Genomic DNA, 15,879 nt, shown 5'->3' with positions numbered 1-15,879 from the left:
ACACTGTGTGCAGTGGTGTAAGGTGACATTTTGGTTTAGAAGAAGCTCGCTCACAATGGTGGGTGGTGTTTGAACAGTTCAACTTTAAAACAACCGAGACTTAGGTCAAAATAAACATGAATGTTTGCTCACAGTTTACCTGCAAAGAGTTTATCAGGAAATTCAAAGATAAAAAATACCACATTTATTTTGTGACACGACATGTTTGATTCAAGGGGCTATCCAGCGACGGAAGTTGTCAAAGACATCGGCAAACAATGACTACTTTAAATTTAGTGGTCTTATGTTCCGCCATCGTGATCTCTGCTTGTGTTTCAGTCTATTTTGGATCAAGCACAAGAACATAATCTCTTCAATGGTCAACATGCCTGCAACTAGGAACTCGGCACTGCCTCTAGAGAAAGTATTGCTTAAACGGCCACCTCAACGCAAAAGATAAAAGACACAAAATGTATAAATGGGCCTTTACTCTATGCCACAAAACATTATAGAGGATATGAGGAAGTTGTTTGTTAGGAGTAAAAAAAAGTTCACACATCATTAAAAATTGGCATCTAGTGGTACATAGTGCATATCTAATGGTTTAAAGATTGAAGCCAACATGAAAGTGTATGGAATCTGTATTCTCTTGAAGGGCCATTAATGGGCAACACTCCCGGATGGAAGTCAGTTTGGATGTAAATCTAAGAGAGTTTGAGTTCTCAATCACTATAGTTTCAGGTATTCTCCAACACAACATGATGTCCATTTTCTTTTTTAAAGTAAAGTCACATTTGGAGTCAAATAGACCAGAAAGCATGTCAGACACTGGAGCATGAACACTGATTCACAGCTAGTACCATGCACTAGGTGCCTGGTTGCAGGTATAGGTGGATGTGCAGTGGACAAGCTCACAGGTTTCAAAACTCTAACGTGGTGGTGCTGGCCAAAACACTAAACTCAAGGTTTGAAAACAGGAGTTCAACCAGAGGGTGATGTCACCACAGTGTTACATTACAGTGTAACATCAAAATATGAAAGGCCCTCTGTGGAATCACTGCTTGGATCTGGGCTTGCTAGAAACACGTCAGTTCTTGGAGTTGGAAAACTCCTGGACACTAAAATTACTAAGTAATCATGTGATGTTGGTCAACACACACACACACACACACACACACACACACACACACACACACACACACACACACACACACACACACACACACACACACACACACACACACACACACACACACACACACACACACACACACACACACACACACACACACACACACACACACACACACACACACACACACACACACAAAAGCTGCTGGTCAACCACGAGAACACAGAAATACAGTGTACTGTATGTGCACCTGGACGTTGAGATTTCTGCTTTAATTCCACGGTAACATGATACATGTTTTATGACGCTTGAGTCCGTTTTTAGCACTTAAAAAAAAAAAAAAAAAAAAAAAAAACTTTAACAGCCTCTCAGTTACCGCCCAACTATATCACATTTATGGAGGAGAGAACACAAAACACTTTACAACAAATTACTACATACATATAGTATGTAAACTCAAAAGTAAACTGGAAATCGATTCCCCATTTTTTTTAAATGACAGCTGTCACACAAAGTCGTACACCTCACTAAGTTGTATACACAACACATGAGGAGAGTCCTGCAACGTGAACAAGGAGTGTGGGAAATCCAGCACTTCAGTGTCAGAAGCAAAGCACGAGTCTGTCAATCAAACCGCGTTACCTCACTGCACTGATCCTCATCACACGGAATATTTACATATGCCAGAGCAATTTGACCCTTTGTCCCTCACCGCACGCCATCTGGACTGTCTGTGTATTTGTTCACCTGTAATATAATCCTTCCATCCAACAAACAAGTGAGGCATTCATCTTTCCTGTTTTTGTCAAAGCTCCTGGACGGTGCAGTAAGGCCGAGCAAAAATTTCATTCGTCAGAATAAAATCTACACTAATATATTATGGATTTTTTTTTTTTTTTTGGTTTTTAACCATGTAATTAATGTCGTTTTTATAGTTTTATAGGAGTGAAACAACACAGGAAAATCCATTGACGATTTCATTTTTGCTCTATACTAACAGTTTTTTGCAGATTGACTGTGTCTATAATGCATGTACAGTGTTGAAATGTAGGTGTATGTTAAAGGACATGTGTTTGCTTTCCTTATATGGACATGCCAAGGATAAACTGTGTAAACTAATGAGTCTTTTCTCAGATCTTGTTGAATTTACATTAGAGAAATTCAGGTAAAAGTTCAGCTCTTTTAAAGCCCTTTTAACACAATGTCCTGTTTCTTCACGCTGACTGACTTTGCCTTCAACTGGCAAAGAAAACAACCAAAACAGCTGCATTTTTTCCAATGAGGGAGGCATACCAATACTGATAATGTATCCACATATGCCTCTAATAAGAACTTGTGGGACACAGGGGTTAAAGTTGACATTACTGGGACTGACAAAACTTCAGAAGACAGATATAAATCTGGTAAAGTGAATATTAGTCAGATAGGAGATATGAGGACTTTGAAGGAGACATCTCTAGATCAGTGCTACAGCCCTTGGGGCTTTTAAACAGGACCCTGCTACCCTGCCCCACCCTCATCCCCTCCTCTCTTTAACTGTGCCTGCACTCCAGCCTCTATCTCATCCATCTCATCTGCACCAGTGCTGTGAGGCTGCTCCCGCTCAGCCAGCTGTCTGCTCAGGAATCCAAATACCACCTTTTCTCCCCCCCCCCCCACTCCTGCCAAACCCCATTCAGTCCACAAACAACAAATAACTTACCTCAGCTGATGGATGACACACTGTGAAACCTAAGATGGAAGCTTTCATCTTGTATGCACTGATACTGACAGCTTAACTCAATTGGGGAGGGTGGGGGTGGGGGGGGCACATTAACATCATGATGGAAAAAAACTGGCGACGCATAAACTTTGAGATCCGAGGTATTGATTAGTGCTGAAACACTTGAAGCTTTTCTCTAAGCCAGCCCTACAGTTAAACTCACACTATGCACTTTCTGTCACTAGTTATCTTCATCAAAACAAAATATCTACTTTGATGATGCTTTTACGGAGACAGCTTTGGCTGCAAAATGCACATCAGACGGCAATGAGTGGTCGTGAGCCATTAATGACAAATACTAACATTAAAATGAAAAACAGAAACACAACAAAATGGCTAACTTACCATTTCCAAATATGTCCTTCCTCACTCTGATGTTTCATCGGGGGGGTTTGGATGACTGGATGACTGGATGACGTCATCAACAGGCAACCAAAAGAAACGGTCCACTACCTTCAATAGAAACATGAATTAATATGGATTTCAATGTGTGTTGGAAAGGGTTTTGGCTAATATAATTACAGTAGCCAACAAAATATGCAACAGCAGTCTCATCATTTTAATAAATCAAATATTTCAATGAATAAATATTACGTAAATGTTACAGCCCGTGCAAAGAAAGTTAAAAAAAAAGCATTTGTACTGTAATGTGACCTTGACCCAACACTTTCATACATTCAGCCAGGAAAGAAATCTGACTTTTTGTCATGAATCTTGCCACGGCATTGGACAAATCACTTGCTCTGCAACAGTTTTACATGCAATAACAGTGAATGAAAGTAAAATTTCACAGCTGAACTTGTGGATGTCCAGAGTGTCCAGTCTGTCTGTGCAATCCATTAAAGCTAATGCCGCTAAGCCTTAAAAACACTCCTGGTTTCCTGTAGCATGCAATGACACAGTGCTTACAGTTGTCATTTTGTGTTATGCTTAAGATGTAGTTCTTTAAATGTTATTGCGAGACTAAATGAGCCTCACAAAGGCATCACAAACACGTGGTGCTGTTAAAAGGCTTGTCTTATTGCAGGCAGAGCCAGGCCACACAACAGCTGTGTCTCAATTCAGGGGCCGCTTCCTTCAGAGGTCACATTTGAAGAATGATGATGTTACGGCGCTGCAAGATGGCTCCTACAAAACGGATTCAATCCGTTCTGGAGATAAATGTTTTAAAAAGGAGATAATGGGAACCAACGATGACAAAATATCTCTACATAGAAGTACTTGGCTTCAACGCAACTGAGTAGCTAACATCAAACATTTTTAGAATGATCAAACAAACAAAAAAAGCGACAGTGGTTACCCAATGGAGAAATCTCTGTAGAGCAGACTGTCACAAACACAAGGACATAAGGATATAAGGGGAACAAAAGGCAGTAATCCAATATTACAGATGTCCACTGCTGCAAAACACCAAAGACGAAAACAGACATTTTGATTCAGCCTCTCCAGGCTACATGAACTAATGCAGGTGCTCGTTGTTAGCACCAAACGTTTGTGCACCACATCCTTTGAAGGAGACGGCCCCTGTTTTGAAACACAACTACCAAACATTCCCTGATGGTTTTTTTTAGACATGTCAATACAAACAAAGTTACAGTCCTGTCTAAAGACCCAAGCGGTTCTCTGGAGAGACAAGATGCTTCTCATTGTAAAGCTTCCAACTCTTCTGGTTCAGATAGTCCTCCACAATATTAACTTTCACAATGTTAACTTTCAACTGAGAAACAACTCTAAAGCTTCAGTAACGTTGGAGATCTTCAAGTAAGAGGAGGTGCAGAAGATCAGGTAAAAAGGGGGTTGAACAAGAACAATGAGTGCTCTTTTTCCACTGAAAACTGAAAAAGACTAAAATAACCGGCCTCAACCATTCCGTTCTTTGGCACCCTTTCCTTTGGGTACCAGTGTAAAATGGGATGGTATGGTCAGGGTAGCTACACCCACGACTGTCAGCTGATTGGGCGCCAGATAGTTTTCCCTCCCTTGCGATCAGTGTAAATATCCTATGGAAGTCAAGACCAGCAGTCTATTCTCATACAAAGCTCAAGATCGCACAAGAATGGATTTTATCTTGGTCAAACGTGAAGTTGGCTTCTGTGGATTCCGTTATCATCCCAGCTGCCATCACTTCTTCACTGTCAAAGCAGCTGCCCGAGGCTCCCTGTTGTACTTCCTAATCGAAGCACATTTACTATAATGACTCTGCCGTCCACTGATGTCAGAACATGTCAGTGGAGAGCAGACGTGAACAAGCAACAGCTGGCTGCAACAATCCAGAGAAATCTACTGGAACACGATCCGTCTGTACAGTAACTGTGGCATATGGAAATGAAGTTGAAAATGACCTAACTATTCCTTTAATCTAAAATGAGTTACCTTTTGCAGTGTAAAATAAATGCATCTGCTAGTGTTACTGCGCCGTTACTGTGTGTCTGTGGTGTGTTTGTCATGCACCCACGAAAGCATGAACACCCTGTGAACTGTGCCGAACGTAGACTCATGTATGAGCGATCTGCACTCAGCCGCTCGAATCGTTCTCCTCATTAGACTCCAATCAGACTTTAATATGGCTCAGTGTTGTTTTACAGTGCATGTGTGACTTATTTGTGACTAGTCACTTAATCAGTGTACACTTACTTTAATGTTGTCTTGATAGATCGGAGCGATTTCGCTCCTTGCTCTGCTGCTCGCCATTTCAGTGTCATTAGACGTTATTGTTATGATAACCAGGACAAAATCTTTGAGATGGCAAAGGCTGAGGGAACTTTTGATTAAATGTATCAATCTCTATTAGGAGGTCTGATGTGGAGTGAATTCATACTCCACTGCTGGGACAAATTACAGTGACGTTTATCCAACGTATCACTGGAACAGACCTTTGTGTCACCGGCATAAGATGCTTAGAATATTTATGGGGAGTGTGAGTGAATGTCAGGCTTTGCAAAATTGTTATTCCTCTGCCAGCTAGTTCACTACGTGTTACATGAACTCCAGTTCATCACCACTGAATAAGAGCTTTGTAACAGCTGCATGGCACGCTGTGCACTATTTCTGATCTGGACATTTATAACTGAAAAGTATACCTTTGGGTTAGCCACGGGCAACGCATGTTTTCTCAGTGCACTTTCTGACGTCGCACGCTGTCTGTTATATGTACCGTTCGTCGACACACGCTGTCTGTGCATGTGCTGCTGGTTAAAGTCCGGTATCATCTCTGCTTTTCTTGGGGTCCAGACTCAATATTGTGTTGGAAATTCCTGATACAGAAGCCAGCTCCACCAAAAGTACAATACTGCCTGTTGGCATTTCCTCACACAGTTTATCTCCACCTCCTTCCCTCCCTGCTGCCGGTGATTGGCAACGAAACAGTCTACTCTTTTCTGCATCATTCTATTAAAACAGTAGTGTAAGCCAAGCGACAATACTAATCGTGTTTTTCCATGCTCCTCAGAAGGTCCCTTATCAAAGCTCTAATATCTCTCAGTTTGTTTATGTCCACAATATTTATATGAAATTAGAATGTGGGGGAAAAAAAATAATTTCAAAACCTATTTCCAATATTTGGAGCTCAATGAAGATCAAAGAAAATGACCACATATAACAGAGCATACAAATGATTTAAAAGATGCGCATGTTGCATTACTACACCCATGTCTGTGGATAGAGGAGAAACTCACAAACTCAGCACAAACTTTTCAGTTGTTGAGGTGGCATTCATGTGAATTTGCCCAGTGGGGAACACATTTTTCTGATTATATCAGCACCATGTGTATCCACAGTAAGATTAAGCAGCCATGCTAGAAGCTCATGGAGTCCCGAGCTAAATGCTAACTTTAGCCAACATGCTCACAAAAAGAGAATAGTAGCGTGCCGTGCACGTTTTAAGGGACTATGGGGGTAAAACCACAGGTTAAATGGACCTGGGTTACCCTAAATGACTAGACTAGACCAGACTAGATGCTCAGTGGTCCCAAGGTCATTTGACTTTGAGAACCTTGCTGTAAACCAATGCCAATGAATATTATTGACTTATATTCATTTCACACTCCATGACAGAACATTTTGGGGAATATTTTATGGTAGAATAACTTTCAGGAAAAAAACCCAGCCCCAAGTAGAACAAGTGTAAGGCATACCATTCTCACTGTCAATGCCACTCCCAAGATAGCGATGATAATGACACATTCTCCAGCAGTCAATGCAGTATCTATGTACATACACTATATGGACAAAAGTATAGTGGACAGTACACCTGTTAAGTATTGAATTCAGATGTTTAAAGCAGGCCCCGTATTAAATTCAGATGTTTAAATCAGGCCCCTTATCTCCAACGACGGACAATCTTAGCGCTTCAGCATACCAAGACATTTTGGACAATGATATGCTTCCAACTTTGTTTTACTTTTTTCTTCCTACATGATTGTGCCCCAGTGCACAAAGCAAGGACTATAAAGACATAGTTGGACAAGTTTGGTTTGGAATGCACAGAGCGCTGACCTCAACACCATCGAGCACCTTTGGGATAAACTGGAACAGAGATTGTGAAACAGGTCTTCTTGTCCAACAGCAGTGCCTGACCTCATAAATGCTCTATACAGAATGAATGGACACAAATTCACATAGAAACACTGGTGTGTGGAAGCTGTTGTAGCTGCAAAAGGGGGACCACGTCCATATTAAAGTACATTCCCTGTTGGTGTAATGGTCAGGCCATGTTCAGCTTACTGAACATTGGAGCGGGGGGCTTATATATTAAATATTAGTTATAGTGTAGTATGATAACGATCTTAATTTGCGCTAAACTTAAGTAGAGCTGAGGAGGATTTTCTGCAGGTGATTAGCCGTAACTCAACTAAAGGCCCTGGTTTCCTGCCGCAGTGTGCGTCGCATATCGTGGACCCTGGTATACTCAAGCACCAGGTTACTGCAGTATCCCACTTCAGCATCGGGTGGTGGTATAAGTCTGGAAGCAGGGAATTGGATGCATTCCTACCAAAGAAAAAGAGAACAATGCTACAGCTCCGTCGGACATGTCTGGTTCAAGCGGCTCACTGCTGAAGATCCGTCAGGCAGGGGAGTCGGGGTTCAGGGGTCGAGGCTCAGATTACTATCCTTGGTGACAACTTCTTCTGTTGTCGAAATGTTTTTTCTGCTTGGTGAGCGTGGCTTAATACTCCACCTATGCAAAATCTAAGAAACCTGGTGGTGCTTCAGGAAAATTCAGGAGATCTCCAGAGGGCTCATCCCCTCTTTTATAAATGTCAGTTCAGAAGCAGTCCTTCTGAAAATTGATGGTCAAAGTATTTCAGTGAATAAGCTGCTTTGCTCTGCCTATAATAACCACGCTACAAGCAAAACAAAAAATGGTTATCCAGCCAGACACTGGAAACCAAACTCCCCATCAACTTGGACAAATCTTTACATTGTCAAAGTCAATTTTTGCAAGGACAGAGCCAACAATAACAAACACTACGGGGTAAATGCAAAACATTTCCAGAACACAGCAGTGTCCAAACATTACATTGTGTTCCCCCCTGAGGCTCAGATTATCACGCAGATTAAAGAAGAACTATCAGACATCTTTGACGACAACAACATAATAACAGCACCCTAAAAGGAGTTGTTATGACCTTATAGTGTCTATCATTCTTCACCTTGCGGGAGACTTTGATATCAGTGTAGAAACAGTAACAAGAGTTATGTTAATGGCGTAATACACCACCTTCTTATGGTGGTGTATTATGCTCCGGCTCCATTTCAAGGGCCACTAATGGACTACTGGTGCGACAGAAGAAACTGTGGAATGTTCTGGGTCTCGTTTTACAAACACAACACATACATATGCAGCCACTGAACAATCAATACACAGTACTGACCGCTGTGGTCAACAATCGAAAATAAAACACTGCTGTTCCACAGCTAAAGACGATCCACATGCGTCGTGGTCCTGCGCAGGCTTGATAAGAATTTGAAACAGGTTTGAGCGCTTTGCGCTGCTGTGATGAAGACTAGCTATTCTGTCTTCTCTAACTGTCCGTGCTTAGTCATACATTATTCTGTTTTTTTAACACAGCACAGTGAACTTGTGCGTAGGGTGGTTTGGAAATGTCTTCGACTAAATTACAGTCCATCTGAAGCTATTACATTTGTTAAACCTTTATATTTTATGAGATATTTTTGGCCGACGAGCATCTAAACACAGCACACGCTGCCAGAAATGTGGGAGGTATTCTGATTCTTGTCTAGATTATAAGAACAAAATCCAATTTAGTGTCGGACCCATGGCCACTTGCGTCTTGACCTTTTGTATTTTTCCTGGAAAGTTGAAGTGGGGATCGCAGCCGTTCTGAGGTTGAAAACACGGTGGGTCTGATCACTAATATACCAAGTAGACATGGTCTATTGAAACGAGCACTTTTAACATAAACATATTAAAGTCTTGTGTATTTCTGCAGCAGAATTTATTTCCTAGACATTTTGGCAAGGCTACAATTCCCAGGAAATTCACAGGAAATAAAATCAGGTATGATGTAGGAAAAATGGGGGTATAGTAATACAATATTTGAGTTTAATGACAGCCATATTAGTTTGAGTTACCGAGGAAATTCCTTGAATTAACCGCTTCATTTAAGTAAAAAATTAAGTTATATATGAAAAAACGATTTGATTAAAAATAAAAAACTGTGGCATTTGTGGTTTCGTCCCCGTGCTTTAAGAATCCAAGTTGAAAAACGACCTATTGCATGCTGTACAGTTCCACTGCTTCTCTTTGGTCCTCATTTTATTCTGAATTACCATGATCGTGTCATTCCCCCTGACGCAAACCGGCTTTTTCCCTATTTATACCAGAATATTATTAGCCCTTGAATAACAACATTTGTTTGGGTTCCTCTCCAGGGGAAGTTGGTGGGGAAGGTCAGGGTGGTTACGGCTGTTTGTCAGTGTGGCTGCTGAGCCGAGGCCCTGGAACACATTTCTGGAGGGGTCTTCAAAACAGAGGTCTGCCATGTTTCTTTCCCCCGTTGAAAAACTAGACTGTGAGGCCCTCTAGAATAACAGGGATTGCCTGGAGCAAAAATAATCCTCCCCATATCACACAATAGGGGAGTATGTGGATTTTGTTTCCAGACGAGCTACGGAAAAATGTGCTGATTGATAAGAACGCTACCCTCTTTATCATAAAACAACAAGGACATAGGTTTTTAGTAAGCAGACATACCAATCTGTCCATTTACCTTCCTGGCAATCATGACTTCTGCTGCATTTATCACATGTGAGGAGGTAACTGAAACCATGCTCGGGCGAATAAAGGCACCAGGCACAGTGTCCTTTTGTCCTGCAGGCTGATAAATGTGCATGAACAGTCTAATTGTAACCATGTACAGCGATGTGATGCAACATCATGTGAGTAACACACAAGCGTGTTTACTTCTAATGAGATAGACATTCTTAGGCCTCGGCAACGGTGACAGCTGCGGCTAGCAACATTACATTTTTGAGTTGTGCATCCGTCTTTCTGGTTTTTATGACTGCAATATGTCAAGATCATCTTGAGGGAATCTCTCAAAAGTGGCAAAAATGTTCACTTGGACTCACAGGATAACAGCTTAGATTTTAGTGGCCAAAGGTCAAAACGTAAAACATTAAAATCCTTTCAAGGCAACATGGACATTGTCATGTGCGAGTCTGGAGAAACGGTGTTGACAGAAAGTGTTGGTCAGCGGAGGCGTTCGACTCCGGGGCAGTAACTCTAGTTAAGAAATACTTAAATAAGCAGAACAGATGGTTTGTCCTTGTGGTGTTCTTGCGTGTCTATGATATGTTGGGCTGTTAATCTACCCCCAGTTTCAAGGCTCTCTCCTTTTATAACATTAATCAATAAGACGCGGAGCAGAAACCAATGCATCTCTCAGCACGGTGACAAACATTTTTAGCTGAACTAATCAAGAAGTGAAAATGTAAGTGAGAAAACAGTCATTGACAAATGTTGCCATCAGGTTTTTGGAAGGTCGCCATTGTCTGGATTATATTTTCATTACTTTCATGGAAGCCAGCCCACAGAAAATATAACATATTTGGGTGATTAAAACAAGCAACTGGCCCTGGAACAAAGTCTTAAGAGCAGCAGCGACTTCAGTAACCTGCTGTTGATGTTGATGTTGAATGAAAATATGCTTATTGTCTGGGAGGAACTAGTCGATTCTGATTTTTGTCCGTATTCCAAAATCAAATAACTGTTTCACCTTTGGTGGTGTTCATATGCAGCGGCACATACTCATACACATAAAACACCCTGTGACGTACATGCGGTGACTCCGGCCCCTGTAACTTTATTGCCCCATGGAGGACTTTCCCGCCTTGTTAAACTAACAGTCACGCTGCCCCTGTGGTGAACCCTCATTGTTTAGCAAGAACAGTGTTCTTTGTCTTCTGGGTCTGACTACAGTGAACACGACTGACCGAAAACAGACAGGAGGCCGTGCGTCACTAATGCACAACACCACAGCTCCCACAGTCACCGACTGAAAACCAACACTTGCAGGACATTAACGAAAGAACAACATCACTCACAGAAGCTTTAAAGGATTTAGAGCACATGAAAAACATTTGTATTTCCTTTGGCGTAATACACAAGTCTATATTGTGTTGTACTGTGCATTATTGGGGGGTATAATGTTTCTGTTATTTGTGTTTTTTTTATTGTTTTGGATTGTTTTTGACTGAGAAAAAAATGCAACCCAGACGGTATACTCACTGAGTAAATGTATTGTTTAATATATACAGTACACTGGTGTTGAGCCTGCTTTTTCGCTCTATGTCAGCTGGGATTGGCACCAGAAGCCCCGTGACCCTCATGTGGAGGATAAAGTGGTAGACGATGGGTGGATGTAGTTAATCATATATCACTTTAAATAACAAACTGTATATCACACTTTAACTCACGTTATCATCCCAAAATGTTCTCACCGGTGTCTGAGAATTAATGACATCTAATCAGCCCGTCCAGGATGTGATTGTTGAGATTGTTGCAATCAAAAATGCCTGATTTCGTGGCGGCTTTCCCAGAAAGTTGCAAAGCATGTGTGGCACTGTTTTTTAAGGCTTTTGTTTGCAATGAAATGCTGAGGGCAAGTTAAAGCAACTCGAAGCAAAACACACCTACATACTGTGTGAGTGTGTGTGTGTGTATCTTCATTGTGACTATATTGTACGTCCATGATGTTGTTGGACGTGATGCTGAAGTCTTAAAATAAGACAAGTTAAAATGATGTTGAAACATGAAATGTTGATTGCGGACATGGCTTTTAATCGTCCTAGAAACATTCGTGTAGAAACATGGTGGTGCAAAATTGCAGCCTCTGTAAAGCAAGACTCGTGCCTAATGAACACATAATGGGTAAAACCTTCCATTTCTGCCAATAAACTCTTTTAAATGTTACACACTGGAGCTTTAAATTCAGAATGTATCCACAGTACAGTGTTTTTTTGTTCCCATCGAGTCATAAATGTTTCAGAAGATTAGTGTGCGTGTGAACGTATGGAGCGCATAGCTCCGTCTGTTTGAAGTGATCTTTCACAGACTGCATTGTTTGGTGAGGAGACTGTTCATGTTTCATACCTTATATTAATACATAGCATATGTATGAAAGTGACCACTTAGTGGGCTGCGCAGGAAACAGAGGATTTGGACAGAGCTTGTCGCCAAAGTCATGGAATTAAAAAAAAAAAAAAAATAGTGGGGTGGGTTTGACATTACTTTGATATCTTGGACGCAGCATATACCGTGTGTTTGGTGCAGCAGTGGGTACACACACACACACATGCACTGCAACCAGGCCAAGTTTCCCACATCTGACTGTGGGAGCGCTGTGGTAGAGATGTGCGCCAGAGGGCGACAGGTGATGGAATGATGCCAGATCTCCTGAAACTTATCAGCGCAATTAAGCCAAAGTGAAGCTGGCAGCAGACGCCGCACAGCTTGACGAACTGAAACTGATGAGGCCGTAAAAGTTGTGTGTTTGTGAGAAACAATTTAAGCAGAGTGATTTCAGTGTTTGGTGAACTAAAGTGAGAGAATAATGAGACTTATTCCATTATATACCCAAACAGACAAACTTGTAGAGTCATGAAACACGACAGTCAGTTTTATTGTCTGCAAAAGGCACCTCGTGATTTATCGTTATTCATTTCACTCGAACCAAATGATTCATCTGGAACACTTTGTCTAATGTATTTCCCCCCTCTAACTATGTAAAATGAATAGTCTGTGGCACTTTTTGTGATGTCTTTATAGATTCCAAATTGGTTCCAAGATTTTTTATGTATTCATTAAAAGTGAAGCTAAATTTTTAGAGGGAGAAAATAAGCAGACTGAATCCACCTCTAACATGACAAATGGGGAGAGAGGGGAATGCCAAGACGGATGTGAAGCAGGCCAACGAGAGGCTGAGCACAACAGGAGTTGGCCAATGGCATCAATTAGCAGCATGTTTCTCTGGGTCGGTCAAACCGTGGCTGCTTGAGACTGTTGCATGATGGGGATTTATGTTATTCTAACCCACTATGTGAAACCTGTTCTCTGCTTAAACCCAGAGAAATGATTTTAGTACAAACTCTTGTTTGGCACACAGTCAATCTAAAAAGCTCATGACATTTATGTAATTGCAAAAGATTTTCCAAAACGGATGAAGCGACTGTAGTTTTTTGCCATTTTTCTATTGGTAATGACAGCAATGGTAAATTGCACAATTTAAAACGCAGCAATAATGCTTAAAGCTGCAGTAAGCGGGATTGTCCCCAGGTCATTCAAATCATAACTTTTTTGGATCCCAGCTCTCTTCACTGTGCTCCTCCTACCAAATAAACACAGACAAACACTTGGCTCATATGTGAAAGATGACCTGAGGCAATCTCTGCATTTCTAAAATGATCTGCTAGCATTGACACATTTCACTGTGTTTGTTAGGTTTCTTTGCAGTGTAGGCAGTTGCTGCCAATGCTGAGACACTGACCTTTTCCCCCCAGTGATGGGTTGATTTTTCTTGTCACGGACCGCGAGTCGCAGAAGTCTAGTTCCCGCTCAGAACACTTGATTTAAATTACGCTTTTTCACTCATACGGCAAATTCCTTTCAAAACTGGGTAACACATGGCCTCTACAAAAGGGGAAGCATCTGCTATCTGACAATGGCGATTAAGAAAAGACCATTATAAACAACAGATATAAAGCAAAGCCTCTTGGTGCACAATGATCAGTTTCCACTGACGGTGAGCTATAAATGAACAGTGAAGTAAACAGAGCTCGAATGCCTTTGAGCGCAGTGAAAATGTGGAGAGGGCGTTCAGCAGTTTGGCTCTGGTGATAAAGATTCATCACCAGTAGGTATTTATATTCCCCACTTGCTCCCTGAACTCTTGGAGGAGTTTCCAGGCCAAGGTGAAATACTGAGCTCTCCCACGATGACTTAAAACACTGCAGCGTGTTTCCACACAAAGCTTTGGCAAGTCTGAGAGCGAGATCAGAGACAATTTGTCAAAAAATTAACTTGACAAGTTGACGAATGGTTTGATGAACCGCCAGATATGTACACATCTTAGACCAGAGCTCAGCTTTGGGAAGTGATGGAGGTCGGATAAATGGCGGATAACATTGTCTGTGAACACATTTCAGAGCGTGTAATTGAGTGTAAAGCAGCCAGGCAGGAAGAAAAAGATCTCAGACTGCTCTGGGCAAATCAGTCACAGTTTTCAGGTGTATTAAAGCTGCTGTAGGAGCCAGGAGGACATTCTTCTTCTTCTTCTTCCAAAAAAGAGGTGCTTCATTCCTGGATGCAGACAGCCAGGCTTTAGTAAATCCTCAGTCAGGGGTGTCCTATACTTGCTGAGGGGATTCTTAAAAAAGAGCATTTGGCCTCAAACCCCTCCCTGAGAATCTCACCTCCACTACTTAGCACTTAAGTGACTCTCCTTTACACACACATGGACGGCACACACGTTTCGTTCCCTCTTTCACTTCCTCTCACTCCTTTGTGTAACTGTTTTCACCGGTAGACAATGAGCATCAGATGTGCGTAATTGCGGCCGGAATTAACGGCTTGGATGCACCTGTGATGTGTAGGACGGGAGAATTACACGCATGACAAGGTAATTAGCAAGGAGAACATCTTGTCAATTGAACAACCTTGAGGATTTCCTCATAAAACACTAGATAGAGCAGAGATTATCAGTGACAGTGGCCATGTGTGTCCCATTACCAGATGATGAGGTTGCGCAACGAAGACGTGGCTTTGGTCGAAGATTCAATCAAAACAGAATTGTTCTTTTCCAGGCTGCACAGTGTACATTTAAAGATCCAGTGTGTGATATTTAGGAGAGTGTACAAGATTTTCTTTTAGTATACTATCCATGTGTATAATCATTTCACAATAAAATGTGTTTGCTTTTTTGTAGCCTTAGAATTAGGATTTTTTTAAGTTCTTAAAGGCACAGGACTTTAATAATAGTTTAATAAAGGCCGCCATCTTGAACCACCATGTTTCTACAGAAGCCTGAATGGGAAAAATCAGACAGTTTTGCATTTTTTTTCTATACAAAGAAAGACGAATGCCATCCTTTCTGGTATGTAAAGGCGATCAATGTTTCCTGACACACCTGGGAACAAGAGCAATCGTCCTGTTATTCAAATCTTAGGCCATATGTAAGTTATGGAGCATTTCCATTATACAGTTCTAGCACTACTCTGCTACAACTTGGTATCAGGCGCGTCGTTTTCTTTTACTTTATAGTACCTCCTCAACGGGGTAAGGGTTGTCATAGCACGGCTGCACGAAACACAACCACAAACTAAGCAGTTGTTTTCGGTGTAGTGAATCATTAGAATCAGTAAATTAAAAATTCCCAACATTTTTCTTAACTAAAAGGAAGGTGGTGTGCAGTTTTTCAAACACTTATGAGGAAACTACTTCTTTTTTTCAAAATAAGTATTTGTTTTTGTTCTATAAAGTGCAGCC

At 41.3% G+C, this 15,879-nt stretch overlaps 1 long non-coding RNA gene across 1 annotated transcript in view; it reads right to left on the bottom strand.

Annotated features, from left to right (window-relative positions):
- Positions 1 to 15,879, bottom strand: part of LOC131458807 (uncharacterized) — a 41,899-nt gene that overhangs the window by 22,402 nt on the left and 3,618 nt on the right. The window contains exon 3 of the long non-coding RNA XR_009240125.1: positions 3,219 to 3,326. This is a non-coding gene — a long non-coding RNA (uncharacterized LOC131458807). The remainder of the gene's footprint in view (positions 1 to 3,218; positions 3,327 to 15,879) is intronic.

Source organism: Solea solea, chromosome 4, assembly GCF_958295425.1.
Source record: "Solea solea chromosome 4, fSolSol10.1, whole genome shotgun sequence".
Lineage (NCBI taxonomy): Eukaryota > Metazoa > Chordata > Actinopteri > Pleuronectiformes > Soleidae > Solea > Solea solea.
This window is presented reverse-complemented; position numbering and strand designations above follow the sequence as displayed.